Below are 26,229 nucleotides of genomic sequence, written 5' to 3'. Positions count from 1 at the left end.
CTAGGCTTTGGAACTCCCTTCCACGATTCTGCTTTCCCAACTGTACTGACATGCAGAAGTTCAAATGTAATGTGAACACACATCTTGCTACTCATCTCCCTTCATAATACCCCTGCAACTCATGTCTCTGATAGTAGCCCCCTACTTCAAAGTGGCACTGTGCCTTGTTTGGGGTGAAAATTGATTAATAAAAAAAAATTTTTTAAATTGCAATCTCTAGCAAACTATTCGGCCAATTTTGGGTCTAAACATTTGAAATTTTACATAAAGGGTATTCAGACATGCGACAAGCTTTTTAATCAGTTTTTGGGCAAAAATTTGGTTGCCAAGAGGTCAAAGTTGAAAGAGTCGACCTTTGCAGATTCTACTAAACTCTTCTGCCAATTTCGGGTCTAAACACTTGAAATTTTAGATGTAGGTTACCTGGACATGAGTTAAACTTTTTAATATATATATATATATATATATATACATACATGTGCATATAAAGTTATGAACAATACAAAGCCAAGCTGAACTGATAGTATGGTATGAAACTGACTAGAAAATATTTTTTTGTGTGAACAAAGACTATACATTCTAAATGACGTTTCGGTATGTTTTTTTATCTTTTTCAAATGTGCAAGATAGCTGGAATAAAAATAAGCTTTTGCCAAAAAATATCAAAATAAGATTACAAATGAATAAGGAACCCTTATCCCTGAGTGGCTTCCAGGCCTTGATAAGTGGTGATCACTGTGAAAAAAAAAAAAAAAAAAAAAAAAAAAAGGAAAGACGTCAAATCATTCTAACCTATGTACATATTTATAAGATGTTTATTTTTGAATATATACAATTATTTATATGAAAGAATATTTTTACCTTAATGCTAATTGGAAATAATTTCCTTTTCATTAACGTGATGCCCCCAGATTGTTAAAATATAATTATCCACAGGCATGTTTTGTCGTTTATGATTCGTCTGCATCGCTGAACCTAGTGAGATTCAAAACCAGGACCCCACACCTCCCGAGTCTTAGTCTTAAGCTCTACCACTGAGCTAATTCACACTAGTGCTGTAATGATGTATAGCTTCACTGATGAGTTGTAACCGACAAAACACATATCTGTGGATAATTAAATTTTTTAAATAAAATTAAATTTATTCAAAAGTATCATAAAGATTAATATATTTGTAAGAAATTTTATTTATTTGCTTCAGAAAAACATAAAAATTTTTAATTTCGTTAAACAAAAAGCCTAAAATATGGATTAAATTTTACCCTTTGCCCCAACGATGTCAACGGTAAAAAAAAAAAAAAATTTTATGTATATGTACAAATTACACATTAACATCTGGATGGTTTTTTTTTTATCAAATAAATAAAATATTATAATGGGGATTCATTACTACGTAAAAATGATCACAATTATTGATCATCTAGTTCTGGACAAAAATAGCATAAGACAGTATGAATAACCATCTTTTTGTATTTCCAATATATATATATATATATATATATATATATATATATATATATAGTAAGTTACTACCTAGCTCTACTTACGTATTGAGCACTGTTGAAGTAAATACTTAAAGTTTACACATAAAATTATACTTTCGTATATTAATTTATGTGATTAAATGAATTAGTTATATATATATTATATAAAAGTGAACGTGTCTGCCTGTGTATCTGTGTACATTTCCCTACGCAATAACTCCGTAAACTCGAAATTTGATATAAAGGGTACTGAGATTTGGGAAAATCTTTGTAATCCGTTTTCGGACAGAAATTTGGCTGTTAAGGAGTCAAGATTCAACGATTTGATCTTTGAAAACTCTACCAAATTCCTCTGACAATTTTGTGTCTAAACACTTGAAATTTTAGATGTTCCTTGGGCATGGATCTAACTTAATAACTTGATTGGAGCCTAAAACAATAAATGTTAAGGGGTCATAATAGGGGTCAAAGTTAAAAAGAATTTGACTTCTGTGGTCTCTACCAAATTACTCAGATAATTTCTGGTCTAAACATTTGAAATTTTACATAAAGGGTATTCAGAGATAGAGCAAGCTTTTTAATCGGTTTGGGTCGAAAAGTTGAGCTACCAATATATAAATGTATGTATGTATGTATGTATGTATGTATGTATGTATGTTTGCATGTCTGCCTAAAACTTTCGTCAGAGGCAGCGGATTTTCACAAGATCAGTATCGTTTTTAAGCTCGACTCTTCAGACGACAAATATTGACAAATTGGCTAAAAACATTAATTTCTTCACCCTCAACTGGGCACTTTTCTACAGGGAGGGGTCGCTTTTTTTACTGATATTTTTTAAAGTCATCCCCTTCTTTCGATTGTCTAGCCTTAATTTAAACCTACGACACTTCCGGTTTGGCGGTGGTCGTAACAGCAAAGACGTCATGTTTTTTCTCATTCTTTTCCTCCTTCGCAGTACGGGTTCCTACAACACACACCTTCAAACACCCGGGCAACACCGGGCTGAAATGCTAGTATACATACATACATATATATATATATATATATATGTATACATTTTTTTTTTTTTTTTTTTTTTTTTTTTACACAGTGGTCACCACTTATCAAGGCCCGGAAGCCACTCAGGGATAAGGGTTATTGCAAGTACATTACGTTAGTGTGGAGATTTGATGAAGTGTTTACTTAAGCGGGCGGTTCATTAGGAATTTGTTAACGTTGGACTTGAACACTGGAAAAGAAATTAGAAATATTTTTAAAATTGTTTCTGCATTTTTGAGATAACAATTGATAATGTGTATACACCTGAAGAAGGTTGGACGTTACATCAAGACGAAACGTTTTTTGTAATTATATGTAGTAATTCAAGATAAAAACTTGTCCAAATAATTCCTTGATTAATAATTGATTTTTTAAATGTTGGTTATTTTAAAAATACCACAAAATAGTTACTCGTTCTGTTCTACACTGCGATATTAAGAATTAAGTAATCATTTTATGTTAACTTTATATATTAAAGATCGCTCTAAAGTATTTTTTTTCCAGGGTGTTGGCATGTAATTACCCTAAAAAAATATTTTCATTTTTCTGCTGACAGTGTTAGGGCAAAGGGCAAAATTTCACCCAGATTTAAGTGTTTGCTTTTCTAAAAATAAATAAATACAATTTCATTTGACCCCTTCTGGGAGGTCATCAAAAATCAATTTAAATTTTTTATGGAGAGTTGGGGTTAAAAGATAAAATCTTACTGAAATATGTTAACAAAAACGATTCTAGAGATTGAACTTATTGCTCCTGGTGTTACATATACAATGTGGCGAGGGGTGGGGAAAGGCAAAAAAAAAAAAAAAAGAACGCGCTAACAATTGCATCCAGCAATGAATCAACGTTAATAACAACGTGACCTGAAGATGACCTCTGAGGTCAAAAGTAGGTTAATATTCACGCTTGAAGTCACAATGTCATATGAAAAAGATTATTTTCTTAAGTTGCTTATCAACAAACTAAAACACATTGAACATAAAACAAAATTTTAAAGTTTTTTTTTTTTATCAAATTCGTTAAGTTTAATTAATTTGATTTTAAAAAAATATTGCCTTTCTTAAAATATTACTACTATCGCTAATTGAAAGCAACCAATGTCCAAATGCATGGCCAAATATTATCCTGTTAAATATAACTATGCAGCGTTGCCCGGAACTTTTTACTTTTGTTTATTGTGCCTTTGTCTTTTCTCTTAAATTGCTTGTAAAAAATATTCATTTTTTTGGAAATACGATTTTATATATATATATATATATATATATATATATATATATATATATATATATATATATATATATATATACACACACACACACACACACTTTTATTCACCGTAAACAAGGCATATTGCCACTGAAGCCTTAGAGGCTACTGTGACAGGAAACAGAGAGAGAATTCCAAATGCAAGCAATCCGAGGAAAGAAGTTATTAGAGTAAAACATCTTGTGACTCCTAGAAAGAAGAGGTGGGATTTTGCTGCTAGTCGTTTTTTTTTTCATACCAATGAAATTTTATTTTTAAAAAGGATTCAAAAAAACTTTTTTTAGTTTATGCTACTGCATGTTTGATTGCAATAAATATTCTATTTATAGTAAATAAATATATTTAATGCGATTAAGTCATGTAATTGTGAGGAAAACAGGCACACACACTTAATTCTTTTAATATATAGTGGATTTGGAGAAAAGATTTATTTAATGTATATTTACTTGAGTACTCGTGGGAAATTCACTGCAGTTAAGATAATTTGTTGAAAATGTCTATTATTATTAAATAAAATATAGTAAAACAAGATTTTGTTTTCTTTTTCTGAGTTTCTGGTGCGAACGAAGACCCCACGATATTATTATAAAAAGCTAATACAAAATTACTTCCAGTGCATAATTTCATTTGAATAAAAATCTGTGACTAATATTGGTAAAGATAGGTTTTTGTTTGCAATGGCATCCTCAGGTTGACGCACAGGGACACGAGAAATATTAGGTGGTTTCAAGTAAATTAGATTATTGCAAGCCTTTCCCATTTTTGGTACGCTGAGTTCTGAAATAAGCACCCAAAAGAAAGAAACTAACATGAAGTATTTTTAAAACTACTTTTTCTTCGATGCACAAAAAACATTCCTATTTCAGTCACGCAAATTATTTACAGTGAAAAATGGCTTTCAATATTACTTTTAAACAATGTACATTTTACTCCAACTATGTTTCAGTAAGAAAAAAAAAATTAAATTAATAAAAAAATAATTTAAACGTACACAAACGCCGAAATAAAAACTAGACTAGGAAAGCATAGTCGTCATATTTACAAGTCAAGACTGAGGTTAGCTAAGGAATAATGGTAACTCAGACTAACAATATTGTAGAAAATTATGAAATTTAGTTATTTCGATTGGTTTATAAAGATGACGATTATATATTTTCGGTAATTCACATCTACGATGAAACTTTTAGTGTTTTTAATGCTTTTATGCAGAATCCGAACTGTGTTGTTTCAGATAGTATTTTCAAGTAAAATTCAACTTTTACTGTATTTTCTTTGTTTCTTAAATTGCATAGTGAAAGTATAGAAATAGTTACAACACCCACCCACCCTATTTTAAGAATAGGTTTCTCAATAAGGGTATTATTTCAGCACGGTCTCTGCATAAGTAATTTTTTTTAAGTATAACAAGTAGTTGTTTAGGGAAACGGAATTCAATCTAAATAATTTACGTGACTGAAGTAGGAATCAATCACTCAATAAGTAGGTACTGTGTGTGTGTGTGTGTGTGTGTGTGTGTGTGTGTGTGTGTGTGGATTGAAGAAAAATAACAAAAAAAAATGGTATAGAAAAATAGGTGTATGAAATTATATGAATTATTTAGCAGAAATGATAAACATATGGGAAATAGAATATAGAATTATGTAGTTTTTTTGGCTTTTTTTTTCGTTTGTTTTGTAATTTGTATCTTTTTTTTTTTATGTGATTTATTCAATTAATATCTTTGCATTACTAAAAACTACCACACCATATCTCGCTGTGTGTTTATCGTGTCACCAAAACTTTGATGATTACAAAAGAATTTAGAAACATTTAAACTACCGAATAGAAAATAATTTCTGGTTACAAAATCATAATTCTTTACAATGTTTGTATTCAAAGTTTTTGGGATTTATTTATAAATAATAATTTTATAAATACGGGAATTAAAACCATTTAGTTTTAATTCATAATTTAATGGCACTAAGTTAATGTGCAAACTATACCGTGATAATTAAATTTAATTTTCAAAATCATATTTTAAAACCGAAATGTTAAAAAAAAAAAAAATTTAAGTTTCAAAAAGAAACAAAAATGAAAAAAATTCGCAACGTTATTGCGTACAGGTCACAGGAACAGTGAACACAGTACACATTTAAAAAAAAAAAAAAAAAAAAAAAAGTTTGTTTTTTTAACTTCAAAATAATTTTAAAGAATATTTAGAATGACAATAATATATTACATCACTGGGTGATCAATAGCTTTTTTGTTTATCTAAATATGTAACAAAGACTGAAGAATAAAAAAATATATTATGGCATTCAAATCTTCCATAGATTTCAAAGTCGGTAAAGTTACTATGGTGAAATGGAAAACACAGCAGCAGATGACCAGAAAATTTGCATAATTTATTCACATGACCTATATTGGCTGCTAGTGCATATGTTAAAGGACAAAGGTCGTAATATAATCGATATCAATGCTACCAACATGTCGACAGCCGCAGTTCTGGCTATGTACTACATTTTCGAAACCCATTTCGAGACTATTATATATTTATCAAATATTATCAATTAATAAAAAAGATAACTTTTTAATATAAACATTTTTTTCTTTACTTCTATGAGATTTTATTTAATGTTTATTTTAGTTTTCCTTACAATAGCAGTTGCTTCTTCGTGTTACTATCGTTTGCGGTTGGCAATAGTAATATGCACGTTTTCTTTGTTAAGAGTATTTTCATAAATAAAAAAAAAGATTAGAGGTTGATAGGATTTTCGAAAGCGCGCGTGCATGAACGAAATATATTATTAATGGTATATTTTTAAAAGCATTCTAAAAATGAATAAACTTACAAGTTTTACGTCTAATTTAATGTACATGAAGATTGAAGAAATAAGAAATATAACAGTGCTCACTGAGTGCTCAACTACGTTAAAAGAACATTTTTATTGATAATATACAATCATCTGTTGATCAGCCATCTATACCAGCGGTTTCCAAGGCAATCAGAAAATCCAACTGGTATAGTTGAATATCACGATATATATATATATATATATATATATATATATATATATATATATGAAAAAAAAAAAAAATATATATATATATATACGTACGTGTGTGAGAGAGAGACATTAATAGTTTATTTTTAAATAAATTAAATACTAAAGAAATAAGTCACAAGAAAGACTAGATAGGTCTTTTGGATATGAGCAAAGTATAGTATATGTTTGATACTACACTTCTGTACTCGGTTAATAAAGGAGAAATCCTTCTAGACCGAGACATTTTTAATTCTTTGTTACAATACAGAATGCCCCTTTCAAAGGAGCTCGATTTTCTCAGCAAAGAAAAACAAAAACAGAACGACCTTGTGTGTAACTCTTCCCTCGTGGAAATAGTAAACAGGGACTTAAAATTTAAGTATGTATATATCTTTTTTATAAAGAGAGAAAAGGGAGAAAGCGACATTATGAGATAATGGTTTATTTTTAAATAAATAAAACAAAAACTCCAAAAATGAAAAAGTTCCGAGAAGGCCGGTATAAATTCTAAGCCAAATTGAATATATCTATATGGAGAGCAGCAAACGAAGAGAAATGGTTTCTTATAGCCTTTAACCTGGACGAGTTGAAAAGGTTGAGAGAACCATGATCGAGTCGGGTCATTCAGAAAGAAAAAACGTGCCACAGAGGTCATGGGGATATTTTTATTATTGTGTAGAGATGTGGGCTTGGAAAACTACGTTATACACGGAATAAAAACACAGAATTTATTAGAAGAATCGGAAATAGTACACAAATAGGATAAATTTATTTGATAATATATTTAAAAAACAAAAAAAAAACACGGAATGGAGGTTCGTTTAGCATTCATATAGTTCTTACACATAGACAAGAAAAAAAAACAGGGTGTGTTTTTAAAATCGTCATCGTATCGACACATTCGTTTCATTTGTATTAACCACTTTTTATTAGCTGATTAAAAAACATTACATTAGACCGAATCTCATATTAATAAACATATCTTAAGTTAATTAAAAACGATTAATTACTAAAGCTAGCATCTGTTTATCTAACCATACTGAAGGGCTATGATACAGCGAAACAGATCGTCTGTTGATTCTATTTTTATTAGTTTTGATTTGTTTTTTGTGTTGTGTTATCTTTAGGAATTTATTTTAAATGAAGATTGATAATTTGTTTTATAATTTGCATTGTTCGGACTACTATTCTTATTTTGGCTGTGTGTGTGTGTGTCAACGTTTCGGCCGATGTGACCTCTGACGTTCTTCAAGTGGTTTTTTTTCCGAAAATCCGTCCAGGTTCTCGCGTTCGCTATAAAAATTTGATTTCCGACTAACAGGTTTCAAAGTTTGAAAAGATGCACCTGAAGAAGGTCGGAGATTACATCGACCGAAACGTTGTGTATCTAAAGCCAAGCTGAGTCTAGTAGTGGCATAACGCAATAATATATTGGGTTAGTCAGGTTTAATTTATTTTTAACATTTTAGCAATATATAGCCATATTTTTAAGTTGTTTATGGATTTTATTATTATTTATACGCTAACAACCAGTTTGGTTTTTTTGTTGTTTTGGCTTTGTTTTGGACAGTAACATTGATTAAAAATTTAAAAAAAAACACACACATTTATTTTTATTTGTGTATGTAGTGTTGACGTTGATTTTATTTACTAAATACCCGGCGCTAGAGCGCTTAATATATTAAATAATTCAAAATACAGCTATGTTTACAATTTTATTTATTTTATTTTTTTTTGTTTTCCCTGATTTTATTTCAATAATCGTTTCAGAAATTTAAAAAAATAATAATACAACGTGCATGTATCGAGGATTCGTTAGTTACGTATAAACGAGAAAATTACATACACCAGACCTTCTCTAGTAGTTTTATTAATAGAAATTATACTTCTTTTAAGCATCTTTTTGATAATTTCATGTCAACTTGAAAAGATATTTATAAGATGAATAATATACGGATTCTCCTAAATATTTCACCAGATAGATTCCAACAATGTCCTCGCAAATGTATGATTTTGTTGGGTTTTGTTTTTTTGTTTTTTAACGAAGAATGTATATTTAATACAGGATATAAAATAATAACTAGTATTTTTTAATTCATAAAATTAACGCAAAAAAAAAAAAAAAAGAAAAAGAAAAACTTTAAAAATAAAAGAAAGAATGAAATAGATATCCGTTCTTCATCTTCTTAATATGGCGGGGTTTTATTATTTTTACTTAGTTATCATAAAATTTCATGTCGACACTTAATAATTACGAAAATGATAAAAAGAGAAAATAACGTTCACACATGCATACTATATCCTTCCTTAACAGACATGTTTTATTTACTATGCATAGATTGTGTATGTATATAAGTTAATGTTTTACTTTTTATTGGAATATATAGGAAAAATCATTAAAAAACAACAAATAAACGTGGGTTTTCACCTTTTTTTTATATAAGAAAAACATCAATTTAAATTGTTTTTTTTTAATTAGTAAAAATTAAAAAAAATAAAAATTCGGACGTTTATTATGCAAAATTCGCACGAAAACATTTTCTTTTTTCTATTAAATACATTTTTAGAAGTCGGGTCTATTTTCAAAACGAGGGGATTCGGCGGTGTTCACGTGTTGGTTTTTTGGCTGTGAATAGCTTACAAAACACAGAGAGGCATTATTATTGTTCTTCTTCTTCTTATCGCCATGGTGGTATATAAATAATTAAAAAAAAAAAAAAAAACTTACCTTTCGAAGTTAGCCGCAAAAAAAGCAGCCAGTTTTTGTACGATTCGCTGGCAGTCGCCGAGTTGAGCGGGGCTTAAAGGTCAGAGGTCGTGACCCGCCCTTGTGTCGATTGACAAAACGATAAATGAGACGAGCTTGCTGATTGGTCGACAGTGACATAACGTTGTTGGAATCCCGTGAACGCGCAACGCGAGACATTGCGTGATTTGCGATTGAAAACAAACAACGCAACAGAAAAGAGGGAAAAAGAAAGAAAGAAAGGAAGCGAAATAGAGAAAGAGAGAAAAGGAAAGAGAGAAAAAAGGGACAAAGAAAGAGTGAGAGAGAGAGACAAACAAACGGAAAGAGTTACAGAAAGAGAGAGAGGAGGGTTACAACACCTTGATTCACATAGAAACACACTCGCTAAGCTAAGGCGTACTAACTTTTACATAAAAATGATGACGTATTATTGCTTTCCCTTTCTTTTTGTATTTTGAATCGTGAAAAACATTTTGTGCTTGAACCGAAATGACCATGGTTCTAAGGCTATCCTCCCATGCTTTACTTCCTCATTTTGAGAGTAGGATCGTCTGAGAGATCCTCACTGGGAAATGCCGATGGATCTGATCAGGGCAAAGTTTGCAGTCATGTAAAATGCTCCCTGTTTAAGGGAGCTAGATACCCCCTCTTAAACTGATCTTATGTCTAGTTGTGTTGTATTAATAAATAGGTATGCGAGACCGTTGAACGTGAAAAAGACATTAGATTTGTATAAGCTACTCTCTTTCTCCATTCGTTCGGCTTATTCTTTCCTCTTCTTCTCCCTTCACTTTTCCTCCTTTTGTACTGAGTGAAATGGGATGCACTAAAATCAATTGTTTTCTTCGACGTCCACACAAACGTTTGTAAAAAACGTTATTTCAGATAAAGGTGTGCTTTTTTTCTTTTTTTTTTCCATAGGCATCACCACATTATCAAGGCCAAGAGGCCACTCAAGGATAAGGGTTAAAGAGTGTACAGTAGAAATTGGACAATATAGTAATCATTAGTAATGAAGATTTGATAAATTTGATAACTTATATGGAACGGCTCATCAAGAACTTATTTACGTTAGACTTGAACACAACCATATTGTAGTCAGCCGGAAAGCAGGAAAACGGAAGACAATTCCACAGGCGTGCAGTTCTAAGAAAGAAGCTTTGTTCATGGAATCTACGTTTAGGTTTAGGCATAGATAAAGAGTGGGGGGAATTATTGATAGTGTTTACAGCTAGACGAATGTTTCTTGTGAAAGTTTGGTGTGGGGGGGGGACCATAGATTGAAGCTCAGTCGAACACTTTCCATGAAAATAACGATACATCAGAGACAACTCGCAACATCTCTTCTGTGAGATAGAGGTTGCAAGGAAGAGAAAAGGACATCTCCTACGAAGCTACAAAGTCTATTTTGAACTCTATCAAGGCAGGACAAGTCCTTTCTAGCAGCTTCTGCCCAGATGTGGCAACAGTATTCCATCCTTGGACGTACCTGGCTCTTATATAGATAGAGAATAGCATCAGCAGTGAGATATCTACCGGATCGATAGAAAGATCCCACCATTTTTCCAGCGGCCTTGGCAACAGATTTGATGTACGTGTTCCATTTAAGATCAGGAGTAATGGTCAAGCCAAGAAGCTTGTCAAAACTTGAGGCCTCCTGAAGACGAGAGCCATTCATTTCAATTGATGCCAGATGTGGATCAGAATGTTGATGATGTAAAGAGAGAAGCTTGGTTTTAGATGCATTAAAAGTAACCAGCCACTCCTTACCCCATTGTACTACGTGCTCAAGATCAGAGGAGAGAGAATTGGAGAGAACTTGATCGTTTACTGTCTTAGATGTGCTACCATAAATGGTAGTGTCGTCAGCATAAATGTCTACAAATGATGTAAGGATGTGATTTGGAAGATCATTAATGTAGATCAGGAAAAGAGTTGGGCCCAGGATGGACCCCTGAGGGACACCGGCATTAATACTGTGAGCTTCTGATTTTTGCCCCTCAACTACTACTCTTATGAACCTATCAGAAAGAAATGATTTAATAATTGAGAAGACATTTCCAGCAATACCATAGCTAGAGATCTTGTGAAGTAAACCTTTATGCCATACCCTATCAAAGGCCTTAGATATGTCAAGAGCAATTGCCCTAGAAAGGTTGCCTCCGTCGAGAGATTTGCTAATCCTATGAGATATAACTGTAAGCACATCTGCTGTAGATCTAGCAGAACGAAAACCATATTAAGTGTCACTAAGAAGGTTATTTTTGTTGAGATGGTTGATTACTTCTGTATTTAACACAGATTCCAGCAACTTACTCATGACGCACAGGAGACTTATTGGCCTGTACTGAGAGGGGGATGAGCGATCACCTGAATTCTTAAATACAGGGCATACTGATGAAATTTTCCAGGGAGATGGGAAACTATTCTCCTTAAGACAACGTTTAAACAGTTTTGTAAGTATGGGTGCTAGTTCAGGTTGAAGTTTTTTGAGTACTATAATTGGAATACCTTCAGGGTCAGTTGCTTTACAGGAATCAAGGTTTTTGATTAGCTTGGCAACATCACGCTCTAGACTTTTTCTAACAATGAGAGATTATCGTAGATTCTTTTGACAAGCAGATGTAAAATAAGATACATGTAGATATAATTATCAGGCACAAGCCCTTCTGCTTGGATCAGAGTGGTGTATGTGTTCCAGGCATCATCTCCTTCTTCGGTGGGGGAGGAGTGAGCTATTGTCTAATGTTGTAGTTGAATCCTTCTTCTACAAGTGCTCTCGTGAAGGTTAATATGTACTTGTCTCCACTGCAGGTTGAGTATCAGGTTTCAGGGTATATCTGGAATCAACTAGGTTGCTTTCAAATCAACAGGTAATCAATAATTAATGAAAACATCGAGGATCATTTTCTTAACAAAAATAATTATTTGCATAAAACAATTTCACATATAATTTGTACAAAAAGGATTAGTTAAATTTGGGGCTTTTCTCGGCTTTAAGAAGAGCAAACTAATGTTTTTGGATGCAGGATTTTTTTTTTTTTTTTTTTTTTTTTTACTTTTCATTTTTCACTGCAAGGTTTAAGTTTGTCTATTTAATTGTCCAGTCGTGAGGAAATTTTCTCTTTCCACTTAGCCCTTTCAGGAGTCTCCAACTTTGGGCTGTTGGCCTAAGCCAATGTGTGCTGTTTGAAAGCCAGCAAGCAAAGTCTCTCTTATCTGCTAAAACAAATGGAATTTGTGTTTTCTCCTTCTCTCTCGGTGAGATTACCACTTCCTCTTCTTCTATTTTTTTCTCCCTTTTTTCTTCTGAATCTCTTTTGCTTTTTTTTCCTTTCTCTCTCCTAAAATCCTTTTCTGTCTCTCCTTTATAAATCTCTTTTCCTCTCTCTCTCTCTCTCTCTCTCTCTCTCTCTCTCTCTCTCTCTCTTAAAAACTCTGTTATCAAACTATGCAAAAAGTCTGTCTCGCCTCCTCATCCCAATCCAACAAAACAAACAGTACAACTGCAATTTTTTCTGCTTTCTTAAACTTTGCTATCGGGACTAAACTAACGAAGAAAAACAGGGCTTGTTTTAAATTCTTTTTCAACAGATGACAGATTACCAAGATCTCCACCGACTTTTGCTGCCTATTGTCAGTTCTACTTTATTGAGAGATTCATTTTTTCTGATATGCATAAATTTGGGACATCTGAAATTCTTAACAGCACAAAAACACTTCCTTGGACACCCTTGAACAAGGTCCTCTCCCCTTGAAATCCCTCTTTCTTTTCCCAAACGTTTCTGCGATTTTTATCCCTCTTTCTCAACCCTATCAACCACACTAACTATCCTGAGTATGACACAGAACTGTGTTTGGTGATGAAGCCCCATTTTGAGAGTTGGAAGGAGTTTCTGCTCCTAGCCGCTATTACTTTCAGGTTCATTTTAATCAGGAGTGATATTAAACATTTGAAGCACAATAACTAAAGTACTAAATTGATATTAACCCCACCTCCCACCCCATTAAAAAAGGTTGATATTCTATAAAACCAAATACAATAAATAAGTATTTGACAGTATTAAGAATTTGAAACATAAAAACTTTTGCAAAAAACATTCAGCATTAAATAACTGAAAAAAGGTTGATGTGAAAAAAGAAAAGTTTCTGTTTTCCTGCCCCTCCCCCATTATTGGAATTTATTTATGTTTTCCTTCCTGTCATTGATTAGTTGTTGCCTTGTCCCTTTAAAGCCGTGAATTGGCTAGCAGGAATTCCATCCCCTACTCCCTTTAAGGGTCACATGACCCAGCCTATAAAACCCTTTGCACATCATGTCCTGGCCTCTTTTCCAATCCCAGCCGGACAGTGGCAGAATTTCGGTGATAAAGCCCTTGACGGCACTCACTGAAAGCCATCTTCTTCATCTTCACTGTTATCATATTGAATGGTGACTACTTCTTGCCACAATCCCTGACGGCAGCAAGAAGATAGTCATTATCCATACTCCTCTTTTTTGATCTCAGCAAGACTGTGGCTGAACTTCAGTAACAAAGCCATCCACTCCTTATTTGCCGTTATCACATTGAACAGAGACTACTTCTCGGCGCAGCCCCTGACGGCAGCAAAAATATGGTCATTATTCATCAACCAATATCCACTTACATTGAGACTAAGGCCAAGAAACAGAATATATTTACGTCCACGCAAAAGGAGCCAGAATGGAGAGAGGTGAATGTGCACCTGTTACTCAAACTCTTCATTCAGATAAATTCCCGTGAAGCACGCTTTCGCAAACCTAACACTCTTCCTCATTTCTGAAAATTTATCTTTTTCTTGTTGTATTTTTACTCATCCACTAAAATTGCTCTAAATATTATATACATTTGTTGTGTTCCTTCTCACAAAAGCTGTCACCATATTTCTGTTTCAGAACTTATCAACAGAATTATTACCGCATTTTCACATGCGAGAATTGAACTTTTTTCAGGGTAAAATTAATCCCAACACCATGAAGATATAAATCTTCTGTCTGGGTTGCGTGTCAAAAAATTATGGCGGGGAAATGTGTTGTTAAATGTATTCATTCATTAGTGTGTGTACACATGCGCATGCATGTGTGTGCATGCGCGTGCATATGTGTGTATGCGTGTGCGTGCATGTGTGTGTATGCATGCGCGTGCATGTGTGTGTATGTGTGTGTGTGCATGTGTGTGTATGCATACACGTGCATGTGTGTATGCATGCGTGTGAGTGCATGTGTGTATGCATGCGTGTGCGTGCATGTGTGCGTGCATGCGTGTGCGCTTTAATCTTTTTTATGCATCTTATGTATTTCTTTATACGTTTATATGCTATTTAACATGTCACAGGGTAGTTCTTAAACAGTGCTTTTTTTTTGTTTGTTTTATTACATTTTCACCCCAAACAAGGCACATTGCCACTTTGGTGTAGGGGGCTACTATCAGGGGTAACATCTACTGGAGTACTATATGGGGATTTGGGCAACAAGTTACACTTGAACTTCTGCATGTCAGTACAGTTGGAGAAGCAGGGACCTGGAATGGAATTCCAAAGTTTAGCGGTTCTGGGGAAGAAACTACTGGAGTAGAAAGATCTTTTACATCTAGTGATCTCTACTGTGTGGGGGTGAGATTTAGCTGTCTTTCTGGTTTGTCAAGAGTGTTTACGTCGTGGGGGCACAGGTGCTTGCAGTTCATCAGAGCATTCACCATTAAAATACTTGTGGAACAGGCAGAGGGATGCAACATTTCATCGATGGGACAGAGGCTGAAGCTTAGATGCCAGTTCAGAGCCTATCAGATTGGCGACTCTCTTTTGAACCTTGTCTAGGAGCAAGAGACTAGTAGCAGATGCACCAGCCCAAATATGACAGCAATACTCCATACATGGGCGAATGGTGGCCTTATAGAGGTACAGGATACTTTCGGGTGTTAGTAATTTTCTAGCACGGTAGAGAGAGCCTATATTCTTTGCAGCGGCCCTGGCAATGCTTTCAATATAATTGTTCTAACTCATGTTTCCTGTGAACGTTAGGCCAAGGAGTTAGAAAGATGTGCTCTCAGATAAAGTGTCGTTGGCCATTGCTATTGGTGGTAGAAAAGGTTTGTTGTAGTTATTGAAGGAAACAAGTTTAGTCTTGGCAGCATTGAATATGACCATCCATTTTTGTCCCCATTCCACTACAGATTGGAGGTCATCCTCTAGTGTTTCTGCCAATTCTTTAGATATGTGTTTATTTGTTTTCCTGTGGTGCCTGCTATAGAGTGTGGTATCGTCAGCATATATACCCATCTCAGAGGCAATTTTGTCGTGGAGGTCATTTATGAATATTAGGAACAACAGAGGTCCAAGGATAGACGCTTGGGGCACTCCCACATTTATATCATATTGTTTAGATGTACGACCACCGAGGACAACCTGGATTTTTCTCTTATCTAAGAAGGATTTAATTGTGTTTAGTATTCTACCAGTGATACAGTATGATCTAATATTCCTGAGGAGACCCTCATGCCACACCCTGTCAAAAGCCTTAGATATATCTAGAGCTACCGCTCTGCCCTCCCCCGCTTTGTCCAATGAGTGGTATATATGTTCAGAGATTACAGTTAGGATGTCTGCTGTGGAACGGGCTTGTCTAAATCCATATTGTTTGTCAGTCAGAAGTTTAGCATCTGTAAGGTGATGGACTAGAGCATGGTTAATTAAGGTCTCAAATATTTTGGAAAAAAGTAGGAGGAGGCTAATAGGGCGATAATTTAATAGGTCAGTTCTTTCGCCAGAATTCTTGAATACTGGTACCACAGAAGCAGTTTTCCAACAGCCCGGAAAGCAAGATTTATTAAGGCATTTGTTGTAGAGTTTGGAGAGAACTGGAGCTACTTCAGCTGAGCACTTTTTTAATAGCACAGCTGGGATGAGATCGGGTCCACATGCTTTTGAAGTGTCAAGGCTTTTTATGATAGCATGCACCTGAGCAGGGGTGATTTTCAGATCATCTAGGATGGCGTCTGTCCGCATAGGAAAGTCAGGTAGGGGGTGGTTGAGAGGGTCCAGTGTGGAGTTTGAGGCAAACCAACTGGCAAGCATGTTAGCCTTCTTGGTTGCTGAGCAAACAACCTCGTGATTGTTTGTTTGTGGGGGAATTGTTGATTGCCCATTATTTACTACACTGTTGTAGATTTTCCAAAAGTCACGAGTTCCTAGTTTTTGTGCTTCGATGCATTTTTTAGTGATTACAGTAAATTCTCTCTTAGCTGTCACTATTTCTTTCTTAACATTACTTCTAGCTTCTATGTACTTCTGTCTGTTTGAACTGGACTTATGACGGTTAAATCTGCGGTATGCATGCTGCCTTTGAGCAATGGCAGTTGTGCAAGTTAAAGTAAACCATTGGGGAGAGTGGGGCTTGCTATAAAATTTCCGCATGGAGACATGTGCGTCAATTGCAGTTTTGAACCATTCAGTGGTATCATTTGCAGCAGGAAGAGAAAAAATATTTTCCCATGGGGCATCACTGATAAGATCTCTGATGGCTTCCCAGTCAGACTTTTTATATCTTGTTGTTTTGAGCACTAGCTTCTCAGTTTTGGCTCTAGAGTTTAGGGTGATTTCAACTATTATCACTGCATGATCAGCGTTCCCAAGTGGGCTGTCGGCATTCGTTATACAATCATCGGAAACTGTGGTCAAAAACAGATCTAGTATTGATGCGTGTTTATATATATATATATATATATATATATATATATATAAGGAACTTTGTTAGTGCATGTAAGTACGACTCCTATTGCCTCAGAAATAGCTCGGCTTGGTGTTTTTAAAATTTCACACAAAGGTACTTAATGTGTCTGGGAGTGTTCTTGCGTAGGTTTTGTTTACGAATGCATCTAATAAGCGTTCCCAAGTGGGCTGTCGGCATTCGTTATACAATCATCAGGAACTGTGGTATAAAACAGATCTAGAAGTGATGCGTGTTGTTCTTGCTGATCAGGGAAACGGGTTGGAAATGTAACAATTTGTGATAGGGAGTGAGATATAGAGAAGCTATGTGTTGTACTTATTTTTACTATTTATTTACTTATATATAGATTTATTTACTTGTATGTATGTATATATATATATATATATATATATATAGAGAGAGAGAGAGATATATATATATATATATATATATATATAGAGAGAGAGAGAGAGAGAGATTTTTCTAAAATCAGCCCAGCCTTGACAGCCATGACTTAAATTTTTCCATGCACATCTTATCTTTCTTTTAATATTATTTGAACTCATTCCCTTTTCCTTGTACCCATTTGTGAATTATTCCACTGATTTCTGCCTTTTGGATTATTTTGGATTTTACTTGTGGAAATGGAAACTTAACCAACTCTTTTGGATTTTGGATTTTACCGTTATTGGATATTTTACCCTTCACCAGATTATCCATCCACATGAAATCGCCTTTTTCTTTACCCTATTCCCTCTGCTTCACTATTTGTTACCAAGTAAGATCTATGACTTACTTGTAGTTTCATTAAATACTTTTACAAGCAAAATCCGATCCCACATTTTGCTAAATCCTACTCTCTGATGAAAAGGAAAGTATTTCTTCAAAACACCGCGGATTAAGGACTATCCACTTATTTTGTGCTACCTTTTTAAAATTAAATATGTTTTTAACTCTTTTTCAAAGTGTTTTTTTTCACATATTTTATTAACTACTTGTTCTTATATATATATATATATATATATATATATATATATATATATATATATATATATATATATATATATATATGACAAAATGTCTATATTCCAAATTCCAAGATATTGTCCATCTTCCCATTTATTTCTTTCAGTATGATTGATCAAAGATAGTGTAATATCACAAAACACAATTGCAACTACTCTTCCAATCTTTTCGAATTTATGCAATCATGCCCTTTTTTATTTTATTTTAAAGTTAATGAGTTCTTATTCTTCTGATGAGTCCGGGCCGAAAAGATTAAAAAATTAACATAATAATTATATATATGAATTGTTCTGCACTATGAAACAGATGCTGTCAAGAATTGAACATTTTAACATGCTGAAAGAAATAAACAGTAAGATGGATAACGGCTTGAAATTTGGAATATAGACTCTTTGTCATTTATTTGTATACTAGCCTAGGTGCCCGGCGTTGCCCAGGTGTTTGTAGGTGTGTGTTGAGCAAAAAAAAAATTGTAGTAAGAAGGCAGGCTCGAACCTGTGACGTGAAAGCGGAAAAGGAAATGGAGGTGTGTGTAAGGGTGTTGGTTGAGCAAAAAAAAAAAAAAAATAGAAGTAGTAAGAAGGCTCAAACCTATACTGCGCAGAAGGAGAAGAAAGTGAAAAAAAAAACGTGACGTCTTTGCTGTTGTGCCCATCGCCAAACTGGAAGAAATGTACGTTTAAATTAAGGCTAAATAATCGAAAAGAGGCGATAACTTTCGAAAATATCGGCGTAAAAGTGACCCCTCCCTGTAGAAAAATGCCCAGTTGAGGGTGAAGGAATTCATGTTTTGGGCCAATTTTTCGATATTTGTCGTCCAAAGGGTCGGACTTCAAAATGATATCGATCTCGTGAAAATGCATCGCCTTTGTCAAAAGTTTTAGGCAGACATACAAACATACATGCATACATTTAAACAGACAGGTGAGATTTATATTATAGATGCTCTGTAATTACATCGAGCTTCATTAATTAAAGGATTGGTATAAATAAAAGGTGAAATTTAATTGAATAAAAATATTTACCCATAAACATATGTATATATATGTGTGTGTGTGTGTGTGTATATATGCATATAAATTTACACACACACACACGCACACACACACACACACACACACACACACACACACACACACACACACACACACACACACACACATACTGTGCCACCAAAAAGAAAGTCTGCACTTGTCATTTTTTTTTTAAATTTTAGCTAATTTAAACAACCTATAAAACATTTGATTCGGTCTTTTATTTCTCTATAATTTTTTAAATTAGCGTGAACACTAGCATACTTCAATTAAAAGTCAAAATAGATATCAAGTGTTCAAGATGTTTAAATACTGCAGATAAAATAAATTTGTATTAGTTCCTATTGGTAAGGCTTCAAATAATATAGCTTTCATCTGATACAATATACAACACTTATTATATATATTATCTGATACAATATACAACACTTATTATTGCTAGGAATTATAGGTAAAGCTTCAGATATTTATAAATCAAGTGATAGTGAATTCAATAGTATTATTCTAACTTGTGAAATATTTCTATTATATAAAAGGAACTTCAATTAAAAGTCAAATATGAACAGGTAAAATTATATTAACAGACAAAATTATATGAACAGGTAAAATTGTATGGACAGATAAAATTATATGAACAGATAAAATTATATGAACAGATAAAATTATATGGACAGGTAAAATTATATGGACAGGTAAAATTATGTGGACAGGTAAAATTATATGAACAGGTAAAAGTATATGGACAGGTAAAATTATATGGACAGGTAAAATTATATGGACAGGTAAAATTATATGGACAGGTAAAATTATATGGACAGGTAAAATTATATGGACAGATAAAATTATATGGACAGGTAAAATTATATGAACAGGTAAAATTATATGAACAGGTAAAATTATATGGACAGGTAAAATTATATGGACAGGTAAAATTATATGGACAGGTAAAATTATATGGACAGATAAAATTATATGGACAGGTAAAATTATATGAACAGGTAAAATTATATGGACAGATAAAATTATATGGACAGGTAAAATTATATGGACAGATAAAATTATATGGACAGGTAAAATTATATGGACAGGTAAAATTATATGGACAGGTAAAATTATATGGACAGGTAAAATTATATGGACAGATAAAATTATATGGACAGATAAAATTATATGGACAGGTAAAATTATATGGACAGGTAAAATTATATGGACAGGTAAAATTATATGGATAGATAAAATTATATGGACAGATAAAATTATATGGACAGGTAAAATTATATGGACAGGTAAAATTATATGGACAGGTAAAATTATATGGACAGATAAAATTATATGGACAGGTAAAATTATATGAACAGGTAAAATTATATGAACAGGTAAAATTATATGGACAGGTAAAATTATATGGACAGGTAAAATTATATGGACAGATAAAATTATATGGACAGATAAAATTATATGGACAGGTAAAATTATATGGACAGGTAAAATTATATGGACAGGTAAAATTATATGGACAGGTAAAATTATATGGACAGATAAAATTATATGGACAGATAAAATTATATGGACAGGTAAAATTATATGGACAGGTAAAATTATATGGACAGGTAAAATTATATGGACAGATAAAATTATATGGACAGGTAAAATTATATGAACAGATAAAATTATATGGACAGGTAAAATTATATGGACAGGTAAAATTATATGAACAGGTAAAATTATATGGACAGGTAAAATTATATGAACAGGTAAAATTATATGGACAGATAAAATTATATGGACAGGTAAAATTATATGGACAGGTAAAATTATATGGACAGATAAAATTATATGGACAGGTAAAATCATATGAACAGGTAAAATTATATCGACAGGTAAAATTATATGGACAGGTAAAATTATATGGACAGATAAAATTATATGAACAGGTAAAATTATATGGACAGATAAAAGTATATGGACAGATAAAATTATATGGACAGGTAAAATTATATGAACAGGTAAAATTATATGAACAGGTAAAATTATATGGACAGGTAAAATTATATGAACAGGTAAAATTATATGGACAGATAAAATTATATGGACAGATCAAATTATATGGACAGGTAAAATTATATGAACAGGTAAAATTATATGGACAGGTAAAATTATATGAACAGGTAAAATTATATGGACAGGTAAAATTATATGGACAGGTAAAATTATATGGACAGGTAAAATTATATGGACAGATAAATTTTATCTGTCCATATAATTTTACCTGTCCATATAATATGGACAGGTAAAATTATATGGACAGGTAAAATTATATGGACAGGTAAAATTATATGGACAGATAAAATTATATGAACAGGTAAAAATCATATGAACAGGTAAAATCATATGAACAGGTAAAATTATATGAACAGATAAAATTATATGGACAGGTAAAATTATATGGACAGGTAAAATTATATGAACAGGTAAAATCATATGAACAGGTAAAATTATATGGACAGGTAAAATTATATGGACAGGTAAAATTATATGGACAGGTAAAATTATATGGACAGGTAAAATTATATGGACAGGTAAAATTATATGAACAGGTAAAATTATATGAACAGGTAAAATTATATGGACAGGTAAAATTATATGGACAGGTAAAATTATATGGACAGATAAAATTATATGGACAGATAAAATTATATGGACAGGTAAAATTATATGGACAGGTAAAATTATATGGACAGGTAAAATTATATGGACAGGTAAAATTATATGGACAGATAAAATTATATGGACAGATAAAATTATATGGACAGGTAAAATTATATGGACAGATAAAATTATATGGACAGATAAAATTATATGGACAGGTAAAATTATATGGACAGGTAAAATTATATGAACAGGTAAAATTATATGAACAGGTAAAATTATATGGACAGGTAAAATTATATGAACAGGTAAAATTATATGGACAGGTAAAATTATATGGACAGGTAAAATTATATGGACAGGTAAAATTATATGGACAGGTAAAATTATATGGACAGGTAAAATCATATGAACAGGTAAAATTATATCGACAGGTAAAATTATATGGACAGGTAAAATTATATGGACAGATAAAATTATATGAACAGGTAAAATTATATGGACAGATAAAAGTATATGGACAGATAAAATTATATGGACAGGTAAAATTATATGAACAGGTAAAATTATATGAACAGGTAAAATTATATGGACAGGTAAAATTATATGAACAGGTAAAATTATATGGACAGATAAAATTATATGGACAGATAAAATTATATGGACAGGTAAAATTATATGAACAGGTAAAATTATATGGACAGGTAAAATTATATGGACAGGTAAAATTATATGGACAGGTAAAATTATATGGACAGGTAAAATTATATGGACAGATAAAATTATATGGACAGGTAAAATTATATGGACAGGTAAAATTATATGGACAGATAAAATTATATGAACAGGTAAAATCATATGAACAGGTAAAATCATATGAACAGGTAAAATTATATGAACAGATAAAATTATATGAACAGGTAAAATTATATGGACAGGTAAAATTATATGGACAGGTAAAATTATATGGACAGGTAAAATTATATGAACAGATAAAATTATATGGACAGGTAAAATTATATGGACAGGTAAAATTATATGGACAGGTAAAATTATAGAGGAAAAAAGGCAAATCAAATGAAGTATAGGTAGTTTAAACAGTTACATTCAATTTAGCTTAAATTTGCAGTTTTTTTAAAAAAATGACAAGTGCAAACTTTCTTTTTGGTGCCGCTATATATATATATATATATATATATATATATATACACACACATGGGGGTGGGAAAGAAAAATTAGAAGAATTCTTTAAATGGAGACATAAGGATAATAAAAGCTCAACAATTGAGATGGAGATTATATACAGAAGGAAACGGGGAAAAACGACAATATAAAGATATATATTAATGCATATAAATTTAATCATTCATTACATAAAGGGAAGAGGGTAGAAGGTGCTAGGTAACATATTAGGAATGTGATGTCTAGCGGTAAATCCAAGGTAGAGAGTAAAATGCATAGATGGGAAAACGTTGGAAAGTTAAAGTGATTGAAGTGATTAAAGTGCTATAAGCGAAAATTGGGATTATTACATAATGATTAAATTTATATGTATCTTTTCCCTGCATATATATTCCTACGCATTCGACTGCGATTGCTCCAACAGGTTTTCATAGAATTCTTTGGGAGTAAGGCTGTTTATTTCTGCTGTTGTGTAGGTCCTCTTGGTTTTCCACATGTGCTAACCCTAACACCATCGGGTTTCTTTTGATTTCTTTTTGACAAAATGGAGGCTGCCCATTGACTGAATTTAACTTTTGATAGAATGCTGATTTTTATAAATCTTTCAAGCGTCTCATTTTTTATTTTCTCCAATGAGAAAAACGGCACATTTCTTTTTTTCTTGAATACTGCTTGCATATCCTTTTTGAGTTCGAATCTGGCTGACATTTTTGTACATTTTCCCAGATCGCCTGAGAAAACTTCAGGGAAAACTTTCTTTTCAAGGTAGAACCATTTCTCGTCTCAACCTCTCCTGATATCTTAGCACTAAGTAAAACTAACTTGCACTCCTTAATTCCTTCTAACCACTTTAACATGTCTAGTTATCTTTAACTTTGTCGTAAGAACTCTGACAAGCACATGCACGGACTTGGAGTCTATATTTGTAACACCCTCCCCATGACTAGTGAATCTAAACTCAATCAGATGACCAGGCCTTCGTGTTTTTACAACACAGCGTTAGCTACTTATATTCTTTTTTTTTTTTTACACAGTTATCACCACTTATCAAGGCCTGGAAGCCACTCAGGGATAAGGGTTATTGCAAGTACATTACGTTAGTGGGGAGATTTGATGAAGTGTTTACTTAAGGGGGCGGTTCATTCTTTTTTACAACACAGCGTTAGCTACTTATATTCTTTTTTACAACACAGCGTTAGCTACTTATATTCTTTTTTACAACACAGCATTAGCTACTTGATCCAACACTGTACTCTCATCAATCACGTCTCTGACAGTATAGATGTAACACTCTCCCTCGACACTAACGCCCAAATACACATATTTGGTGACTTTAATGTCAACCACAGTAGTTGGCTTAGCTTTTCTAACTACACTGACACAGCTGGTAGCATCACACATAAATTTTCTATATCCCATTCCTTGACACAGGCAGTAACATTCCTGATCCGTCTCCCAGATCGTCAACACCAGCAAGTCTCACTTTTGGATCTATTTCTGACAACAGTTCCTGATGATTGTGTAACAAATGCTCATTGCCTTCTCGGGAATACTGATCATGTTGTGATAATAATAGATATCACCCTCAACTCTCAACCCGAAGGTGAAGAACCACTACTCAAAACAAGATTCTATAATAAGGCTGACTGGGATGCCATTAGGGGTCACATTCCATGGGGAAATATCTTTTCTCTTTCTGGTGAACAGTGCACAAATGAGACTACTGAATGGTTCGAAGCAGCAATTAAAGCACATGTTCCCACACGGAAGTTCTAAAGCAAACCCCACTCTCCCCAATGGTTTACTTCTACTTGCACAACTACCATTGTACAAAGAAGCATGCATGCCACAGATTTATTTGACATAAATATCACATAAATAGACAAAACTTTATAGAAGCTAGAAGTAATTGTAAGAAAGAAATAGCCAAAGCCACTATCCAACAATCTTGAAGTTGTTTGTATAGCAACCAAGAAAGCTAATCTGCCCATCGGTTTGCCTGCAACTTTACTTTGGATTCAGCAAACCGAATTACAGGAGATAAAACCGGGCATATTCTTTCTAAGCGAAACTGGAATAGGGCTGACCACTTCCCTAGATAAGTTCATAATTAACGGATACTCTAACTTAACATCTAAATCTGACCCCCAAGATCGCCATGGGCATGGAATATGTGCCTACATTAAAGATGACTTCCCATGTGGCAGGGATATCTCCAGAGAAGACCCTAATTTACCTTATATGTGCTTCCGGGTTGCACTTGCTTACACCACTGCATTTATATTTGCCCTCTATCGGCCCCATAACAGCGGAGTTACTATCTTTAAGAGTATATCTGAAAAAATAGACCACATCCTGTCTGCACATCCCTCGGCTAACATTCACATCTGCGGTGACTTGAACGTCCATAATGTGGAATGGCTGACCCACTCAAATAAGACAGACGATGAGGGGAGGTTCTGTCATGATTTTAACATTGCCTATGACCTCACTCAGATTGTTTGTGAGCCCACCTGTGTGCCTGATACTACCGGTCAGTATGCAAGCCTTCTAGACCTTTTTCTCTCAACTTCCCTTGAGCTATGTTCATGTTCCCTTCTTTCTCCTCTAGGATCCTCCGACCACTCCATTGTATCAGTTAAGATAAAAATGAAATGTAATAAGTCCCCAGACGTACCCCTCCACCGTACTGTATACCAATACTCTATGGCTGACTGGGATAGCTTTCATACATTCATATCTGATCTACCTCTGCATTCCATGTTTAAAAAGGATGTGTCCTCTATAGTATCAGACCTAACCGAATGGTTAATTGTAGGCATAGACCGATTCATACAATCTAAAAAATTCCAAAAATGCAAGAGAGCTATATGCCCAGTCCGTTAAATCCAAAGTAGCTGATCAGCGGCTTGGTTCCCACCAGTTTTGGCATATAACAAATAGGATCCTGAACAGAAGTGTGCGTTCTATCCCAACCATTATCAATGGACCAGAAGTCATCTTGTCAGCATCAGACTAGGCCAAACTATTTGCAAAGAACTTTGTAGCT

The 26,229-nt window shown here is 33.2% G+C and overlaps 1 protein-coding gene across 13 annotated transcripts in view; it reads right to left on the bottom strand.

The window, feature by feature from the left end:
- The window catches only part of LOC145270082 (orphan steroid hormone receptor 2-like), a 428,823-nt gene that overhangs the window by 384,418 nt on the left and 18,176 nt on the right, over window positions 1-26,229 (bottom strand). For 8 of the 13 annotated variants that reach the window (XM_080125860.1, XM_080127384.1, XM_080127034.1 and 5 more), the window contains exon 1: window positions 9,543-9,681. The exons of 1 other annotated variant lie outside the window; for it this stretch is intronic. The gene's annotated coding sequence lies outside the window, so the exon portion shown is untranslated. Of the gene's footprint in view, window positions 1-9,542; window positions 10,351-26,229 lie in introns of those variants that run through there. 4 more of the 13 variants (XM_080127865.1, XM_080127743.1, XM_080127070.1 and 1 more) reach the window with 4 other exon arrangements.

The sequence above is a fragment of the Euprymna scolopes genome, chromosome 1 (genome assembly GCF_053919585.1).
Source record: "Euprymna scolopes isolate OS-2025 chromosome 1, ASM5391958v1, whole genome shotgun sequence".
Lineage (NCBI taxonomy): Eukaryota > Metazoa > Mollusca > Cephalopoda > Sepiida > Sepiolidae > Euprymna > Euprymna scolopes.
The sequence above is the reverse complement of the archived record's forward strand: the minus strand, read 5'-3'. Positions and strand labels throughout refer to the sequence as shown.